This window comes from Lissotriton helveticus, chromosome 8, assembly GCF_964261635.1.
Source record: "Lissotriton helveticus chromosome 8, aLisHel1.1, whole genome shotgun sequence".
NCBI classification, from domain to species: Eukaryota; Metazoa; Chordata; class Amphibia; order Caudata; family Salamandridae; genus Lissotriton; species Lissotriton helveticus.
This window is the reverse complement of record NC_136069.1, coordinates 1401845345-1401863209: the sequence shown is the minus strand read 5'-3', so window position 1 is coordinate 1401863209 and position 17865 is coordinate 1401845345. Positions and strand designations below refer to the sequence as shown.

General features: G+C 39.0%; 1 long non-coding RNA gene across 4 annotated transcripts in view; it reads right to left on the bottom strand.

The window, feature by feature from the left end:
• The window catches only part of LOC144773384 (uncharacterized), an 898081-nt gene that overhangs the window by 155237 nt on the left and 724979 nt on the right, over positions 1-17865 (bottom strand). For all 4 annotated transcript variants that reach the window (XR_013599969.1, XR_013599968.1, XR_013599971.1 and 1 more), the window contains exon 6: positions 9102-9152. This is a non-coding gene — a long non-coding RNA (uncharacterized LOC144773384). The remainder of the gene's footprint in view (positions 1-9101; positions 9153-17865) is intronic.

Sequence of the window (17865 nt, the reverse complement as noted above, 5' to 3'; positions counted from 1 at the left end):
GCTCCATTACATGGGGCTGTGCACATGCTTGCCATCTGAGATGTGTATAGAGATAGATCCATAAAGCAGTCAAGCAGTTTCCATGAGAACTCCCTGCCCTGCCTAATCAGCGGGTGGACGCAACAGTGTGAAACTACGCTCAACAATGCCCTGCAAGGACAACCCATAGCTCAAACAGCATACCTGCCTAATAGGTGATGCGTCTTTATCTCTCCATCCATAAGAACACACCCGGGTGAAGCATGTCGAGATCTGAAAGCACGTGGTTTGTGGTGCACTTCAGAATGCTAGCCGAGCCTGTGGTGCCGGTGTGAGGCCTCGTCTCTGTCAGAATACCTGAACTGCTGTGACAAGAAGAAAACCCATCCTGCTGATACCGTCAGTCAACATGCCTGATTTATAGTCAATGGCTGGAGTGAAACAGACTCCATTTTATCATCACGTAATGACACACTTTTAAAACCACTCTACTCCACCACTGGGCTGAAACTGGTTTTCATCTGTATTATGGACCTCAATATTACTCTGGCGGTGTTTTATCACTTGTCCTAATTTTAGTTTGAATTACTAGAACAATTAAACATTTTTGGGTTAGAAATATGAAATACAAATGTTCCCCTATCGGTGATGGATCCTTTGGACTCATTTATTAACCCATGATTTACGTGTTATGTCTATTCTTATCTTATCTTTGGTTATTTTATGCCTATAGACCAAAAAATGCTATATTATGCTGTTAAGTATTTATTCAGTGCTCATTCACGGAACCACAGTTTTGTGCTACTGCAGCTTCTGTCCAATATTAGGACACTATAGAGAAAAGCCAAAACGTACATTTTTATCTTCCAAATAGTGCTGCAAATCCGCGACCCCATACAAAGCAAAGATTCAAATAGTATGGCCAAGTAACCTCGCTGCACATGTTATTTTACTAACCAAAACTTTCTTTGAGGTTGGGAACATTTAAGATCTATCAGAAGAGATGAAATCTCTTTGCAGTCTTCGGACTAAATTCATACTCAGATTGTGGTTGCAGGATAATTTGTTGTCTTCTATTTTTAAATTCTTTAACATGTCTGGAACTACGAATTAACCAGCCGTACCCGCTCAGTCAGATAACAAGACGTCAGCGGTTCTTTCATTTGGTTGCTTCCCCGTGAAATGGATCCAAGAAGCCCGCGAGTGGTGTGCGCGCGCGCTCCATAAAAGCCATGTGGTTGCAATTATTGTGCCCGTGTCTGGGCATGATAATCAAAACCACATGGCCTATTGGTGTCTATTACGCGCACCAGGCGCGTAATAGACACCAATAGGCCAAGGGCGGAGTAATGTGCCCGCCTGTGGCCAATTGTGTGCAGTCTTTTATAAAAAGACACACGCAAAGGCCAATGGGGTAGCACTAAAGGAAAAGCACACGCACGAGTGTGTGCGATTCCAAGGTCAGTGCTGAAACCCCGTTTTTCTCTCACTAAATGTCTCGCACTGCTGCGCTGTGCAACGCTAGGAGCGATACCTAAAAAGGTAATGCCTGAACTATGATCCACTAGAAACCACAATGCCTCGTTGGCCTTACATTCAGTTACATCTCATGCGTGATCGATGCTTTTTACACAATGTGTAACTTTCAGGTGAGCCAGAATAGGCAGTCTCCAGCAAAGCAAAGCCACTCTGAGCCTGCAGTAGACCTCATAGTAGTAAATATTTCATAATACATGCCTAAAGAGATGGCATGTCGCTGATTCCCAACATCCCTTGGGAAGCAATCTTAAATTGTATGAGATAAATTATGCATAATGAAGTTGTTTTCCAACACGGTGTGGGGAGTGTCATCATAGGCAAAGAGAGAGAAGCTCACATTATTGATGCTGTAACTTGGAATACCAAGAAGGAAAAATGCTTCTTGATGATACCCATGTTAAACTTTCTGTTGTGGATGGTTCTCTCTGTCCCTTTCAAGTACTCTATCTCGAGGTTTGCTCACAGACAAGCAAACAGATATGCTAGTTAGGACTTTTGTAAATGTATTACTCTAAATTTGGCCATCATCCTTGGGTATCCCTCTCTGCCTACTGTCTAAGGTGAAATATCAGTATTTCATCCTGGACAACGCGCTCAACAAGCTCTCTATTCCACCAAAGATACTGACTAGAAACTGAAGTATCAACAGTGCATTCTAAGGACTGATGTCCAAATCAGAAGAACGTAAAGAGCATGGAAAAGGATGTATTAAAGTACATAAAGAGGGATATACTTTAACAGAAATGACTCTCAAGGCCAAATTATAAAACATTTTCACACACCCTTGGTGTTAGGTAGAGCAGTGCATAGTGCAAACACCTTTTACCACCATATTATGAAAGCAGGTTTCTGGAGGAGGTAATCTTTGACAAGAATATTTGTGTATATTTGTATTGTGCTGAAAATAAGTGGTGTTATTGTTTGAGTTGTTGAGTTTTTCTGCTGCATTTTGCAAAGTAATAGTGTGCTGCTCTGTGGTTGCTATATTGTGTTCTGTTTTGCTGTATTGTACAGCCATGGTCGGTAGTGGGAGTACCTGCTGGGAGGTGACGTGGGGAGGGGAGGGGCAGGTTGGGGGGTGGTAAACTATGGATTACGGAGGTTTACATTTAAGTAAACATATAAATAAATAAAACAAATTTTGTTGTGCGCACTGCATTGCATTTGGGGATGCATTGCACGCAGCAAAATTTGTTGTATTTATTTATATGTTTATTTACCTGTAAACCTCCGTAATCCATAGTTTACTACCCCCCACCCTGCCCTTCCCCCCCCCACGTCACCGCCTGGCAGGTACTCCCACTACGGACCACAGCTTGTATTGTACCCTTCTATGTTTTAATTGTGTTATGTTGCTTTGTCTCTGTGATTGCTCTATGTTCTGTTACTTACTTTAAGGATGTCACCAAAGGGTGCTGTATTTCCAGCCAAACGCAGCACAGGGGTTGCGTGTTCCAGTGGAAAGTAACCATTTACAACAGCCTAAGGTGGCAAAACAGTGTTGCTCCAGCTCTTCAACCAGTTACCACACCAGACAACTAAAATCTGTGGCAGATACCTTCCTTCAATTAGCACTTTCAATATTCACTCTATCAGATACAGACCTCAGCATCTAATTCACTAAGTTAATTTAGTTTTCCAAATCCTGACAGAACAGAACATTGACTGTGTGGAGAGTAGGTCTAGGAGTGAGTGTTGTTCAGTTCTGCAGCAGAGAGCCCTCCCCCTGTGGTGGCCATCCTCCGGCAACCCCTACTGAAGCGGCCTCTGGCTGCCTTTAAAGCAAGCTAACAGCTGATAGTGGGGAAATAGCCATGGTCTTGCCCTGGCCTTATAGTGGCCTAGCAGCACCGAGAAGAAGAGTTCAGTGAATCTCACAGACGTGCGCCTATGTGCAGCTGCTGCGTTCACCAGTCTCTTGTGAATTGAAAGTGCCAGTGCGGTCAGCAAAGGGCAGACAGAATGCAATTTTTATTTTGATTTATAACTTTAGTGCCATTTAATAATCTGTTAAGTTTTCATATGCTAAGGTTCTTACAGATCCATCTAGTGGGAAGATTAAGGAGTTCAAAAAAGAAGCATTTCAAGCTCCATAGGAAATTGTGCTCTCCATTATAGCAACAAATGCTAAATCGCTTTACCCCGAACTTGGTATGAAGGAATGACTTTACTTAGAAAGAGGGTTTTTTGTTGTTTGGTGTAAGTACGTCCAGTAGATTTTGAGATTTCTGCACTTGAAAAGATTATGGGCTGACTGAAAGGATGAATACTGTTTATCTGGTAAGTTGACTTTGCCACCACAAAACTCATGCATTCTGTTCATCACATCTTAATTATTTTCTGATTGCCATTTGTAATGAGCAAATTTGCCAAATTTAGAAATTCTATGTTTTTCCCCCATTGCCATGAAAACAATTTCTAGGCCACTAAATGGACCCCATCCAACAAGCGACCTAAAAAAGTATGCCTTTTTAAAAAAAGGAAAGTTTTGTACTAGGTTCACATGTATAGTTTGGGTTTGCAAACTCCTTCAGCTTGCATTAGGGAGCAGTGGGGTTCAGGTTTGCGAACCTGAGCTCAGGCTTGCAAATTCTTCAAGTACATCCAAGAAGTCTCCTTAGGTATATGAGTACACAGACTCTGCTTCCAACATGTGAACCATACCTACCCACCAAATGCACCGTTCAATATTTATACCAATAAATAACAGAATGTAACATCCTAACACCATTACACGATAGCACATATCCAAACCAAGATGTCAACTGAAAGATGAAATGTAATGGTACCAGTGGTGTTATCAGTATCATTTGTAATTTCATCTGTCACGTCATGCGTGAGATTCTGTGCAGTGTATTTGGTGGGTGAGTCTTTTACTGCATCACTTTGCATGCTAGGATTTTTAAGCCTGCACAAATAATTGTGAAGACAAAACACATCCCAGAATATAAATGGGCATAAAGCCAGAAGTGGCCAAAGGGGTTAAATATAATCCAAATCACATTTACACATTGTATTTCATTGTTAGATTGTAACTACCTGCAAAAGAAAATGTGATTAGTTTATCTTTTCTGTAAAAATCAGACCTAACAGAGTTGAGGCTTCTGGCTTTCAAGTGAAAGTGAGTGAACATTAAAACAAATGAAAGAGACTGTGGTTCTTACACCCACTGCAAGGATGAATGTAAACCAAATATGAGCAATTAATCAATTTTTGTTGGGACAATAAATCCAGTAGATTTGGTAATTATAAAGTGGTTAGAGTTACACTTGCAGAATCTATACATGATCTTCAAAGTCTTCAAGAGTATGGGTTGGTGGGGGGGGGGCATTGGGGAATTAACTCCAACACTGTAATCTTTGTATCCCTGAAAGTGACAATTGATTGTAACAATGTAAACTCTACTGTGTATAAGGTTCACCTGCTGATGTCTTGGCTGATGTTTAAAAATAAAAACAGTTAAAATAAAAAAGAATATGGGTTGGAAGCAAATTGGAAAAGTGTTCAATACTTTTTGTGCAATGCTTCAGACATAAAAGTGGGTGCATACCACACTCCACAAAATAGAATGTTGTGCGTCAGTTAGAAGCATGTGTCCTAGAACACAATACAACTACATACTTAGTAACAATTTTATAATATCATAAATTTCACCCAAAACAACAACACTGAATTTTTCCCTCTGCTGAATCAACTTTTAGATATGAATGGCCATTTATTTATCAATTACCAGTTTTCTTTCCAACTAGATGTTTCACTGTGTATTTTTTAAAGGGGCGATCCAGTGAAGGAAAAAACTGTTTTCTTTACCCAATCCTGCTTCACTGTCCCCCACTAAGAAAAAATATTCTAGAGAGTTCCTTTGTTTGATGATGTTTGCTTGAGATTTTAGACTACTGTGACATAATTCACCAGATGGCCCCTCTAGTCTCTAGCTCCCTTTCTCTCTTAAATTTTGTTTCTCATTGGGTTTAGAGAAATTGTCCTGTCAGAATTTGTATTGACTAAAAAAACATACAAGGTCTTTATTCCTCATTTGTCTCTGTTTTGATTCATATTGCTTTCATTATTAATGTGCAACACTCACGTTTGGATAACACATATGCTACATGCACATTTGTAGTAGGTAACCATACTTAAATTTTATAGGCCTTCAAATAAATAAAAGTGCTCATTAAGTTAGCCTAACTGTCGATGCCATGTTAACTGCAAAATAATGCATTAACACCGAAAGGCCTATTTTTCACATTAAATATTTGTTTGCACATGCATGATGTTTTTCTCTTTGTTTCAAATGCTATACTTTTCCAGAAGCCTACTGTTAGCTAGTGAATCGACACTTGTTTTATATTAGGCAACTGATAGTAAGTTCTCACCAAGATAAGAGGAGGTGACTGAAAGAATGGTTCATGGGAAGAACTGTTTGCACCACAAAACACCAATGATGTAACTTTTCAGGATTTAATGTCTGAAAGTCCAATGTGCCTGTATGGGAACGTTGGGAGTTTGCCTATTCCCAGAAGGTTAGTGAAATTGTCTTGGAGGATAAAGAAAAAGTAAGAAATAATGTTGCAACATAGAATATTGTTAGTTTATTTTTGTGTGTGATCCTACAGAACCCGCTAGATTCCTATATTCTAAGATTCCTTCCCCAACCCTCTGACTGGAGAATTGCCTTTGAGTTTCTGATGCTTTTTCTTCATGATAGGTTGCCTTACTTAGATTTATCAGAATTGTTTGCTGATAACTTGAGCTGAGAATAAGTTCCAGCTTATTATGCAAAGACTTTATGCTTGCACAATGATTCTCTTATCAGTACTCTTTATGGGTATCTGAACTGACAACTTGTTCTCTCATTATTCCAACTTAATTTAAAATAGGGTATTTTCCTTTATGTAACATTCTTGCTATATTATTACTATATTAACTGTGATTTTACCAAACATGATGTTCTATTTTATAATCACATATCGATTAATAGATTACATGAACTTTTAATGCTGAAATATAAAGATTAATAACTAATGAATGCAAAAATGAAAGACTAAAAGAATTTAAATTAAAATCTTTTAACTCACACTAATTCTCTTTATTGACTGTACTAGAGGTCTTTAATGATTTTTGCTTTGTAGATAATTGCTCCTTACTTTTCCTTGTCGAAAAACAAAGTTCCATATGACCAGTGGCAGGGGTTACTTAATGACTGCACCTGAAAACTGAGTTATAGAAACCCCTGCTTCCTCACTGGTCCGACTTATAATTTAATACTTTAATGTAAATACAGATTTTTTAAAGAAAAACAAAATGAAGATAAACCTAACATGGAGTCGGCCCTGTCAAAATGTTTTGAAATGGAGAATTATGTTAATTTTTGACTGCAGACATTAATACAAGATATCAGTATCACTTGCAATTCCGGAAACAGCTGGAATCCCAGCTGTTCTCCAGTTAGGCTGCTGTTCTCCGTCCTATTGCTGCAGTGTCTCACCTGTGACTAGCGCTGAGAGGCCCCTTTGGGGGTAACCACGCAATTTAGAAATCTATATAACATAACATAACATAAACTAAAAACAAGCCTTTGAGGTCCACAGGTGACATGTTTTCCCATGTGAGGTAAAAGCAATACTCTTAAATTGAAAACAAGAAAAGTAATATATATTTTGCCTTATGTTTCCAACTATGGCTGCAAATCACATGTAGATTGACAACTTTAGTCTATTTTCTGGGGCATAGAGACATGCCTATCATCTGCATGTAGCAAAAATCATATCCCATAACATACCACAGATGCCTTCTAGCTTTATGTAATCTGCTAAATAATATTTTCCTGATAACATATACAAGTTTATGGTCCTTTGCTCTGTTTTTCATGAGCTCTAATAATTAAATAATATGATACTCAAGCATGGAACACTTCAGCACTGATGCATTTTCATTCTTGCAGAACAGCGAACTGTCTCTTGCCAAACAACCAAGAGACAGTTACAAGTGCACCTATCAAGTGAAAGTTTAAGGAAGCAGAACAGACAACTCCATGGATACATAACCAAAATCAAGGAAAGACATACATCTGTATGTCTTACCTTACAGTTACCTTACTAAAGCAAACAATGATTAACAGAAAATGTTAGGTCACTATGGCTATTATGCACTCTTTCAAACCCACAGCACTCGCAAACTTTCATAAGGGAAGTTTAGGCATAAGGTATTGCTGACTGGCACTGAAGGCAAGTACCTGAGTATTTTAAATCTTGCTTTAAGTTTCTAATTAATAAAAAATTGAATATAAAATAAATGGACATCTGGTTTACTATAAAAATGGGTGGCTCCCAGGGCTCAAGGAGCTTCTCAACGTTCTCAGTGAGCACATAATATCACACAAAACTTAAACAGCTGGCAGCTCTCTATATATAACTGCTATCTTTGCTTGTACTCTGGGCCTAATTCACCAATACTGATGTGTGTGAGTAAGTGTGACTTGCCTTGTTAGTACTCCTCCCTTATATATGAATTTCAGGAGTAAGCTAGGGGTAATCCAGGCTTATTCCTGGAATCAGGGAGAGCTAAAGTAGTAAGGCGCTGCAAATTCTTTGGGAATTGGTACAGAGTGTTTCTCTGGCTAATGACTGTCACCGTTTGGGTATTCCATGGTGCCTTATTTATAGTGTGTTTTAACTGCTATGCTTGGATATTACAATCTGTATAGTAAGGTCAACTTTCATGGTGAATAATAAAAGTATTCTATTCTCTCAATTGAAACTCATCGTGTAATTCTCAAAAGGATAAAGTACAGATGCTGTAGTGCAAAGTGCAAAGCCTTTCTCCATAATATCTCTGCCCACTAGAGAGACTCTTGGTCCTCAAGAGATCAAACAGAACGTGTTCTTGATTTCATATACAATGCAAACAGACGTCTTCACCTCTTCCAAACTCACCTATTTCCTTTCAAGATTTCAAAGATTCCAAAGTACACAGAATTAAAACCCCAATATTATTAATGATTCCCTCATCTCTGAAAAGGTTATCATAAGTAAAACCATAGAGGGATGCATAATATTTTCAAACTAGTGGGTCACAGAATTTAACATAATATGACACACCCTATAGTACAATAATCACATTAAAACTTGAAACAACATTCTACTCATGAAGCAGTCAGCTATACTAATATTACGTCTGCCTAAAAGAACAGAACCTCTTATCAAAAGGTACAGCAAAATCAATACTGTACTGCTAAGATTACACAAGGTTCCTGGCAAAGTATAGAAACATTTAAAACTTCTATTTAGGTCACCACAAAATATGGGCAGTCTATGGCTTTGCCACCTCTCCTTTACCATGCTCTGAGACTCCCAGACATTATTTCCTTTCTACCAATACTGTTAATCCACACATGGAAAGCCAGTGACCTCACCTGTAGATTTCTGGTGCCTGTTGATGGCATCATTTGAATGCCCTGCATTTATCTGCTTTGATACCCTTATTACAGTTGTGTTTATGTTGAAAATTGTTTCAGAATGAACAGACTTAAGAACGTTGTCGTACAAGTATACTGTATAATTAAATTAACAGATGTTACTTACCAAATGATAGCATCACAAGGGTGTTCAAATTTTCATTTAGGCAGTCTTAGTCTGTTAAAAAAAATAGATTGAGTTATTCTTTTTTAAATATTGCATTTTTTCCAGAAAGTGCAATATGATTAACAGTTACAAAAACGTTCTCACTCATGCATAAATGTAATATATGCTATTCGTGAATTTGGTTACATATTCTTTGGAGACTCACCTAAGCCTACAAGAAGTGACCTATTACTAGCAAGTGGAAAGGCTGGGAAGGAAACTATTCAGCCTAGATCATGCAACATTATCTTATCAAAGAAAGCCTTACAGATATGGCTGTTCAAAAACCTGTTCGAATACTTGCTAAAATATTAACATTACAACAATTAAATCCATATGACTATGGGTTAGTTAAATACATGGGGCATAAACTTGAGCCTGCTAATCTTCGCTCAAGTCTGTTTTATATTTTTCTTTACTGCTCTTTCTTTATATACGAAAGACACACATCACTGGCATGGGATATCTCCTCTCTCTCTCTCACAGACTCAGCAAATTTCTGCCAAAAATGCACAACTGCAAAGTATCTGCTTCCCATAGTTAGAGCTTTGCTAGGGGGGAAAGTGTTACCATCTGGCTATTTAACTCGCACTTGGAAACACTATTTAGAGAGATTAAACCAATGCCTCTCCAGTAAAGGATGTTTGACTTCATTGTCTCAATACTATGGTCAAATAGATGAGGCTTCTTCATAGACAGCTTTAAGCAGGTTATGAATAGAACACCACTTCTGATGGACACATCAGTATCATCTGGCTATCAGGGACTGGAATCTCATCCCACTGAAAACTTAAGCACACTCATTAAAACATGAGAAGCGATGAATCTTGAATAGATTATTATAACTTAATAGCTCTAATGTACTAAACAGCCCTTCTCCCATTTCAGACTGTGTAACATACCAGGAATTTAACTCTAACGAAAATGATTAACAGAATCTGTCCCCCATGGGCACAGGAGCAGTATTACAAAACTTAGAGGGCTCGATTTGCAAAGCGTTTTCCCATTTGTGAGCCTTGTTTATGTACATTCAGGAGCATGCTGCCCCCAAGTCAGTGAAATAAGGCAGCAGATATTTGCTGGACGATATAGATTCCAACTTGGAATCCTGACAGGACCATTTCAGCATTTTAACCCTCCAAAGTCAATAAACTGAGTACCATTAGATTGAGTATTGGTAACACCTGGAATTTTAAAAACATGGAGACATCAAACACTGTCATATGAATTACACAAGGATAATTAGTCATTATTAGCTATAATAAGTCAGTAAAACAGGTATGTGATGTCAATGATGTCATTTAACATCTCACGAGTGATGTAATATGTTAGGTCATAAGCAGCACATGAAGCAGGCACAAGAAACATATACACATATATATTTATTATCCTGTGGCGGTTGCCACTGGATAGTTATAGTTAGGTCAGCTGTTTCATAGAAAAACCTTTTTTTGTGTTGCTAATAACTTTTCAAAAAGGTGCCACATGGCCCCCTCCCCTTTTCATTGGTGTCATGCCAGGGAATAGGATCCCCAGGACCCAATAAGGGTTGGGGAGGGAGACTGCACCATTTGAGATGTCCCCAGTGATGTCATAAATGATGTCATTGGACATGTCATGAGTGATTTAATTTGTGAGGTCATAAGCAGTGCATTACTTACTCTTCTAACTATAACTGGTGAATTTCTGTGTTTTTTTATTTCAAAACTTTAATGTTGTCACTGACATATATACCTAACTATAACAGTACCTTATCCTTTTTTTGTGAATAATATGACCCAGTCGCAGTTGCAACTAGGTAGTAAACATTAGGTCAGCTGTTCCATAAGAAAAGCATTTATTTTTTGTGTTGCTAATAACTTTGGCAAATCACCACGAAAGGGGCTACGCTATAACTAGTTTGTGCATGGAAAATTTCGGGATGATCTGTCAAGCGGGGCTAAGATGGCCTACATCAAAAACTGTTGAATGAATTACACCAAAATTGCTAGGAAGCTAGCTAGCTCTTGGTCCACAGATTTAGCTCTTTGGGATTTGATGCAAATCGATTCAGTAGTTTTCGAGAAATTAAGGTTGAAAAATATTTGTATATCTGAACGGCTGGTTTTGAGGGACTCTTGCGAGAGTCCCTCAAGCCCAAGTTTAAAAAATAAAGTGTTCCGATTGACCCAAGGAGATTTTTTCTCTTGGATCGTCTTGCTTCCCTGGGAGCCAGACTTCCACAGGAGTGAGGGCTCTGACTATCTGACTGCAACATAAGGAAGATTTTGCTGGCAGCCATTACAGGACTTTGGACTTAGTCCCTGTCTATAAGTAAATAAAAACAAATAATAATATAAGGGGGCAGTGTTGGGGCACCTTGTCCCCCTAAAACCCATGGATGGGACTCAGATGGATCTACCCCCACCACCCAGGCCAAAATTAAAAAATAAATCAGCAATTTTTGTAGTGAAACTGTGGGACTCCCGCAAGATCGATAAAAGAAATAGCGGCCCGAGGCCCCATTGTTTAATTAAGGGAAGGGGTGCGCAGCCACCCTCCCTGGGCCATTACAGGCCCGGGGAGGCTACCCCTGGAGACACATTACATGAGGTAAGAGGACAGCACTGCCCCTCTCCCAAGCCATTTAAGTCCCGGGGAGCCTTCCTTCAGGCCCAAATTGTCATACAAATGGGAGAAGGCCGAGCATCACCCCTCCCTGAGACTTCAAAGGCCCCAGGGATCCCAACCGCCGGGCCAATATATTTAATTGAGGGGATGCAGGCTCCCTCTTGAGCAATTATAGGCCCGAGGAGCCCATCTCTTGGGCCAAAATGGCAAAAGAAGAGGATGGGGACCGAGTGGTCCCCTTCACTAAGCCTTCTATGGCCCCATGGACTTCATCCCCTGGGGCCGGCTCACTTGCTTTGTCCCAGTGATCGTACCCATGGGACACAGCAGTGTCACTGCCCACACTGCAGCGGGAAGGGAAGCTTGTATGTGTGCCCGTCGGGTGGGAGCATTTTTAACAGGAACAGCCGGTGGAGGTAAGAGTGGTGGGGAGGGGGTGGCGAGGAGGAGGGCGAGACAAAAGACAACCAAGGAAAATTAAATTTAAAAAAAGAAAGCCACTTACCTTGCGCTTGCTGCATCACTGAGTCACAAGGTAAGTGGCTTTCTTTTTTTAATTTACATTTTCCCTCATTGTTGATTCTTCTCAACCCTGCCCCACCATGCTTATCTGCACCGGCCACTCCTAATTTTGAAATCTCCTGCCAAACGGGAACAAACACAAAGTCTGTTCCAAGTGAGCAGGAGCTTTAAAAATGCTCTGGTTGGCTGGGGGCACTGTTTCCTTGCCTACACTGAAGCGGGCAGGGAAACAGATCAACTGATTGCTCCTGCCTAGAAGAAGAAGCATAAATAGCTGCTCCCTTTGGGCGGGAGCAATGCAGGGAAGCAGACTTGGCCATGGGGCTCCCCCTGTGTCCGCAATATGTGTATGATTGGTGCCCTGGGTAGGCACGAGAGCACTAAGTGATTACAATGGGTGGTCCTGGGGAATGGGGTTCCCAGCACCAACATTGGCTTGCGGGGCACGAGGCCCCCTTTCCAAGCCATTGAAGTCCCGGGGAGCCCACTTCCAGGCCTGTATTGCTAATAGGCACTCCCTGAGACTTCAAGGGCCCCAGGGTTTCTGTGGAATTTTTAGTTCAAAACATTAATGTTGTCACTGACATATTCACCTAACTATAATGTTACTTTATTCAACCTTTAGTTTTTTTTCAAATGGCTGCTCCTTCTGCCTTCCATCACCCTCTGCAGAGGATCGTACACAGCCAGCGGAACAACGCCAACCAGAGATAATTTCCAAAAATGAATAAGACGATCACTCAGAGGTTGTAACTGACACCAGTGGTTGTTTAATCCAGGTTACGCGTTTCGCTTGTCAAGCAAGCTTGGTCACATATAATTTAGGTCTGCATTGAAATTCTTGCTCACCCAGAGGGCTATGTGTTTCCTTGTTCTTTCCTTTTATGTATTTTCTCGTTATGTTTGGCATAATGAGCTTACTTTGTTTCAACATAGATTATTTCTTTTAAAATGAATACCATTAGTAATATGATCCAGCGCAGACCAGTGTTACTACTACTGATAATTAAAAGGTATAGGATACATGAAATCTGTGTTGCTTTCTGCCACTTCCTCCTCTTGTACAATCCCCAATTTCAGAGACATGGCTCACGCTCACCTAAGGCATTCAGCAAATGTTCAATACAATAATCGCAAACGTCCAATACAACTTTCTAGATTGATCACCATGCGCATATTTCCTATTAATACTCACATCATCTTAGTTATCTAGTTTGTATGGCCCACAAACAGGCATATCTAGCCATATCTTCTTCTCTATTGGTTTGTTGATCATCATTGATCAAATCCCAGAAGAGGGAATTTAGATGCATTTGGAAGTTGTAATATTAAACGACAATTATAAAATGGCATATTGAAAGGAGTGTCACAATATAAACTGCAAACAATTGGGGAGTAATAATTATCAACCTTCAAGCCTATGTGCAACCTTGACTTTAAGTTGCTGATATTGTTGTATTAAGCAAAATGTACTCTTTTACCACTTATATTCACCATCTGGGCCACAAACTTCCCACTTAGCAGAGAATGGTGCTTCAACCACATCATCCTACGGTGATCTTATGTAAGTAGTTCCCCCTGAAAAAAGGATTCTCCCCAATATGGAATTCTTTGGTCACAAAACAATCCACCCAAGGGAATGTGCGTAAGTAACGGAACAATTATACATGTGAGAATCTAACCATCAATTAGTATGTATAGAAATCCTTTGCTTAGAGACAGCAGTCATGAATAGAAGTGACAGCCTTTTAAAAAACCTATTCTAGGGAACGCCTACTCTGTAATAATACAATTCTGCATCATCTGACTGCCTACCTTTAAAAAGAATCTCGACAATCATTCATAGAAACTAATTACCTTCTATCTGTAAAGCAATTTCATACATTTGCCTGTCCCCATCATGTGTAGCCACATTTTCCTAGCAACAAAATTACACAATACTACCTCTTAAAATTAATGTAGTGTAACTGTTGACTCTTACTAAAGTATTTATGAAAAATATATACTCACCATTATAGTAGCTATTAAGATCATTGCTATTAGCTGTAGCAGTAGAACCAATATTTTTCTGTCTCCTTTTACTGTCCTAGCACCTGGATGCACTAACTCTACAACTTCTGCAAACACAGCTTTAGTTGATACTATTTCAAGTAGCTCTTTTCACATCCACCTTCTCCTTTCTTTACTATTGCTCCTTCCTCGTTATGGGTCTTAAGGCTCCTTCTCTCTGCCCTCTTCCATTAAACATTAGTAGTTTTCCATTAATATTTAGTATTGTCATCTATCTCTTTTTCAACTCTTTTTTGGCACACACATATAGTGACCTTATTTATACCCAAGCCCTCTTTTTGCTTTTAGTATCAAATTCGACTTTCTAAGCATTCGTTTTCATAATAAAGAGACATTCACACTCTTCTTTCTACAGTGCAATGATCAAATACCATGGTTTCACCATAGTAAAATCTAATTGGCATATATAAACAGTGCCTCCTGTCATACAGATTACTGCTACTATTACTTTAAATTAGAAAATAATTTTGGTAATAGTAACAGAGCCTCCTCTCTGTCACAGTATCTCATAGCATGGACTTAACCATGTGTCATGGTTGTGGTTAAACACCTTTGATTATAAATTCTACTCCTCACAACACCGCATGTAATATATGTGCAGATCCACAATAAGTCATTTCCTATGTATTATTATTGTTACGGGAAGAGAGTGCACCATAACTAGCTGAGGCTTTGCCTATACTATAGACATACAAATAGATATACATATCCACACAAACACATACATAATATGAATTGGTGTTTTATTCCACAAACTGCAGTGATATAAACACCATAAAGATTATGACATTCCCAGTTAAATATAGGGCAACCCTCAAATAGCTCAGCAAAGCTTTACCACTGTCAAGACTAATAGGATTAGAATTATGCTGAATGGAGAAACTAATTATGAGGCAATATTATATAAAGTCATGGGTAGGTTTGGAGATTAAATACAAATTCACTCAAAGCTGCTTTCACATCATCTAACAAACTAAATATTTAAATCTAAACCAGCCATCTATGAACAACATAAATTATACAGACAATTAGCCTACTCTTAAAAGATGCACTGGCTCCATATAAGTGCACGGATAACATTAAAATTTTACTCTGTCATTTTAGTGACTGTCTCTTGAAACTTCTGGGGATTGTTTTTTTGTTGTTGCAGGAATGTTTTCCTTCCTGAACATAAATCATCCAACTGGTAACGCAGGCGCCCTTGCACCATGATGCTAGAGTGCTTATGTTGGCGCTAGGCAGCACTCAATAATCAAGCACAGGGATAGAGCAGGAATGCGTCATATCTTAGTAAATATGGTGTATTCCTGCTCTCTCCATTTGACACAGCTCAGAAAGTTGTCTTGCTTTGTTGTGGCAAATGTTAAATAAATGTGGGCCGTGGAGAACAATTAGCATTCTAAAGCTTCCTAAACCCCCCATCAAATGTTAGTAATAATATTAACTATGGGAGAAGTATTGCTGGCAAACTTTTACACATTTAACATAACACATGTGCTTGTTTGGTTTCATAAAGCACCATGCTTACCCAATTTTAGTCCAATAGAAAATACAATAAAAAAATATCCTGACTGTCCAAAGTTGATAAACTACGGATGAAGCAGTTACAAACATTTTTATGATTAGCAATCTGACATGTAGCTCATTCTTCGGACATGCTTCTTTCCACATAGACAAGCAGTGAACAAAATAGGACATATGTTGGGAATCGAAAACCTTTTTTGAGACTATAAATTGGCCTTGATCAATGTTTTTGCATGTCACAGGGATGCTTGTTCCCAGGCACTGTGACAGTTATATAATTAGGAAAAGTAAAGATTTTACGTCTGTATGTCAATATCCATTACATAGACTGTCACTAATCTAGACACATTACTAGAAATTCAATTTGTTTTATTCGAGTATGAATGGGATTGCCTAACATTTATATGAGAATATGGGTCCACCAGTAATACTATGCAAACCTTTAATATTGAAGCATTTTAGCCTGCTGCAAAGAGTTATACCTTCACAAACCCTATCTGGGATAAAACTTCAACAGCATGGTGACGAGAAGTGCCTTTAACGGTCACATCTATGGTACGCAGAGGGCCCGTGAGTTACCATATCGGGATAATGAATGAGAGGCCCGAGATAATGCGTGGCCTTCACACTGGAAATATGTGGATTAATCAGGATAACTGAGTTATGCTAATAAATTGCATACCTGGGCAAAAAATTAACATTCTTAGTAAGTTAGTAGCCTACTGGGAAAATATAGGTTTCATACAAAGAGAAATAATTAGCTTTATGCAGGCAAGTCTGTAACCCTCTGAAAGTAAGTCAGTTAGCTACTAGTAGGCTGTCCGGTTTTAGGTTTAAGCCTATAATAACTGATAAAACCCCACTGAAAGGGAAATAGCCCTCACCAGTCTAAACATATAAACACTGAAAAAACATGTTTACAACCACAAACTAAATGCCTATTCTAAGAAAGGAAAAGACAAGTGAAGGAGTATTTTTTTTTTCTTCTTGAAGGGACCAATACAATGCAACTTTGTTATACAAGCTAGCAGAAAGAAAGACTGAACAAACATTATTCTGCTTGAGGTTTGTTATTTTGGGATTTCACTAACATATTGTTTCTTCTTACTTCTGCTTTTTTCAGTTTTGTGATCTTTGGTCTAAAGATGCAGGGCTTAGACGCATGTTTTAGGTCTTGTTTGATTACTTTATAAACTATAGAGAATCAGGAAATATCAAATTCATATTTGATATTTTGGCTGCGTATGATTCTTTCACTGATAAGTAAAATGGCTGGTTCCATAAGAATCTTTCCCAATATTTGCCATCATATTTACCCACAGAAAGTGGGTAAAAACCCTTGATACATCAGCCCCCAGTTTCCAGTAAGTCAGTATTAAAAGTAGGTGAATTTCCAACACCTCCGGCTTTAAACATTCAATGCAAGGTATAGAGACAAGTATATGTGAAAAGAGTGCTATCACCAAGTATCTGGAACTGTGGTGAAAACATGACAACAGCCTTTTGGAAAACATGGAACGCAGTGTCACTTGGAATGCTGCTACAAAAAGGTTCTTTCCAAGTTCAACAAAGATTGGAGTGATATTGTTTGTATTTGCAGTGATTCAGCTACGTGTCTTAAAAAGTTGTGTGATGACCTGTCAAAATCGATACCTGAGCTGAAGTGCTTCCCTGTAAGAGATCCTTGCCACTTGTTAGATGGCTTGCTCTTAGTCTTTACAATCTTCAGGGTTAATGAAGAATGCTATTGACTTTTTAGTCCATTCTGGTGCACTGTTTTGTTATGCGCTGGAACTATAATGCAAATATTTCTCATTTTGTGCTTTGTGTGGCATCAAAGAAAGAGTCATCCTAACTGTGTCACTTAGCTGAAGGTTCTCAGTCCAAGGGGCTGGGAATGCTATATTATCCACGTGGCAACCGTTTACAGAATTTTTGCTGAGTGATGATGCCAAAGGCAGGAAATGGGAGGATCCTTGGTCGCATATTGATAGTGATG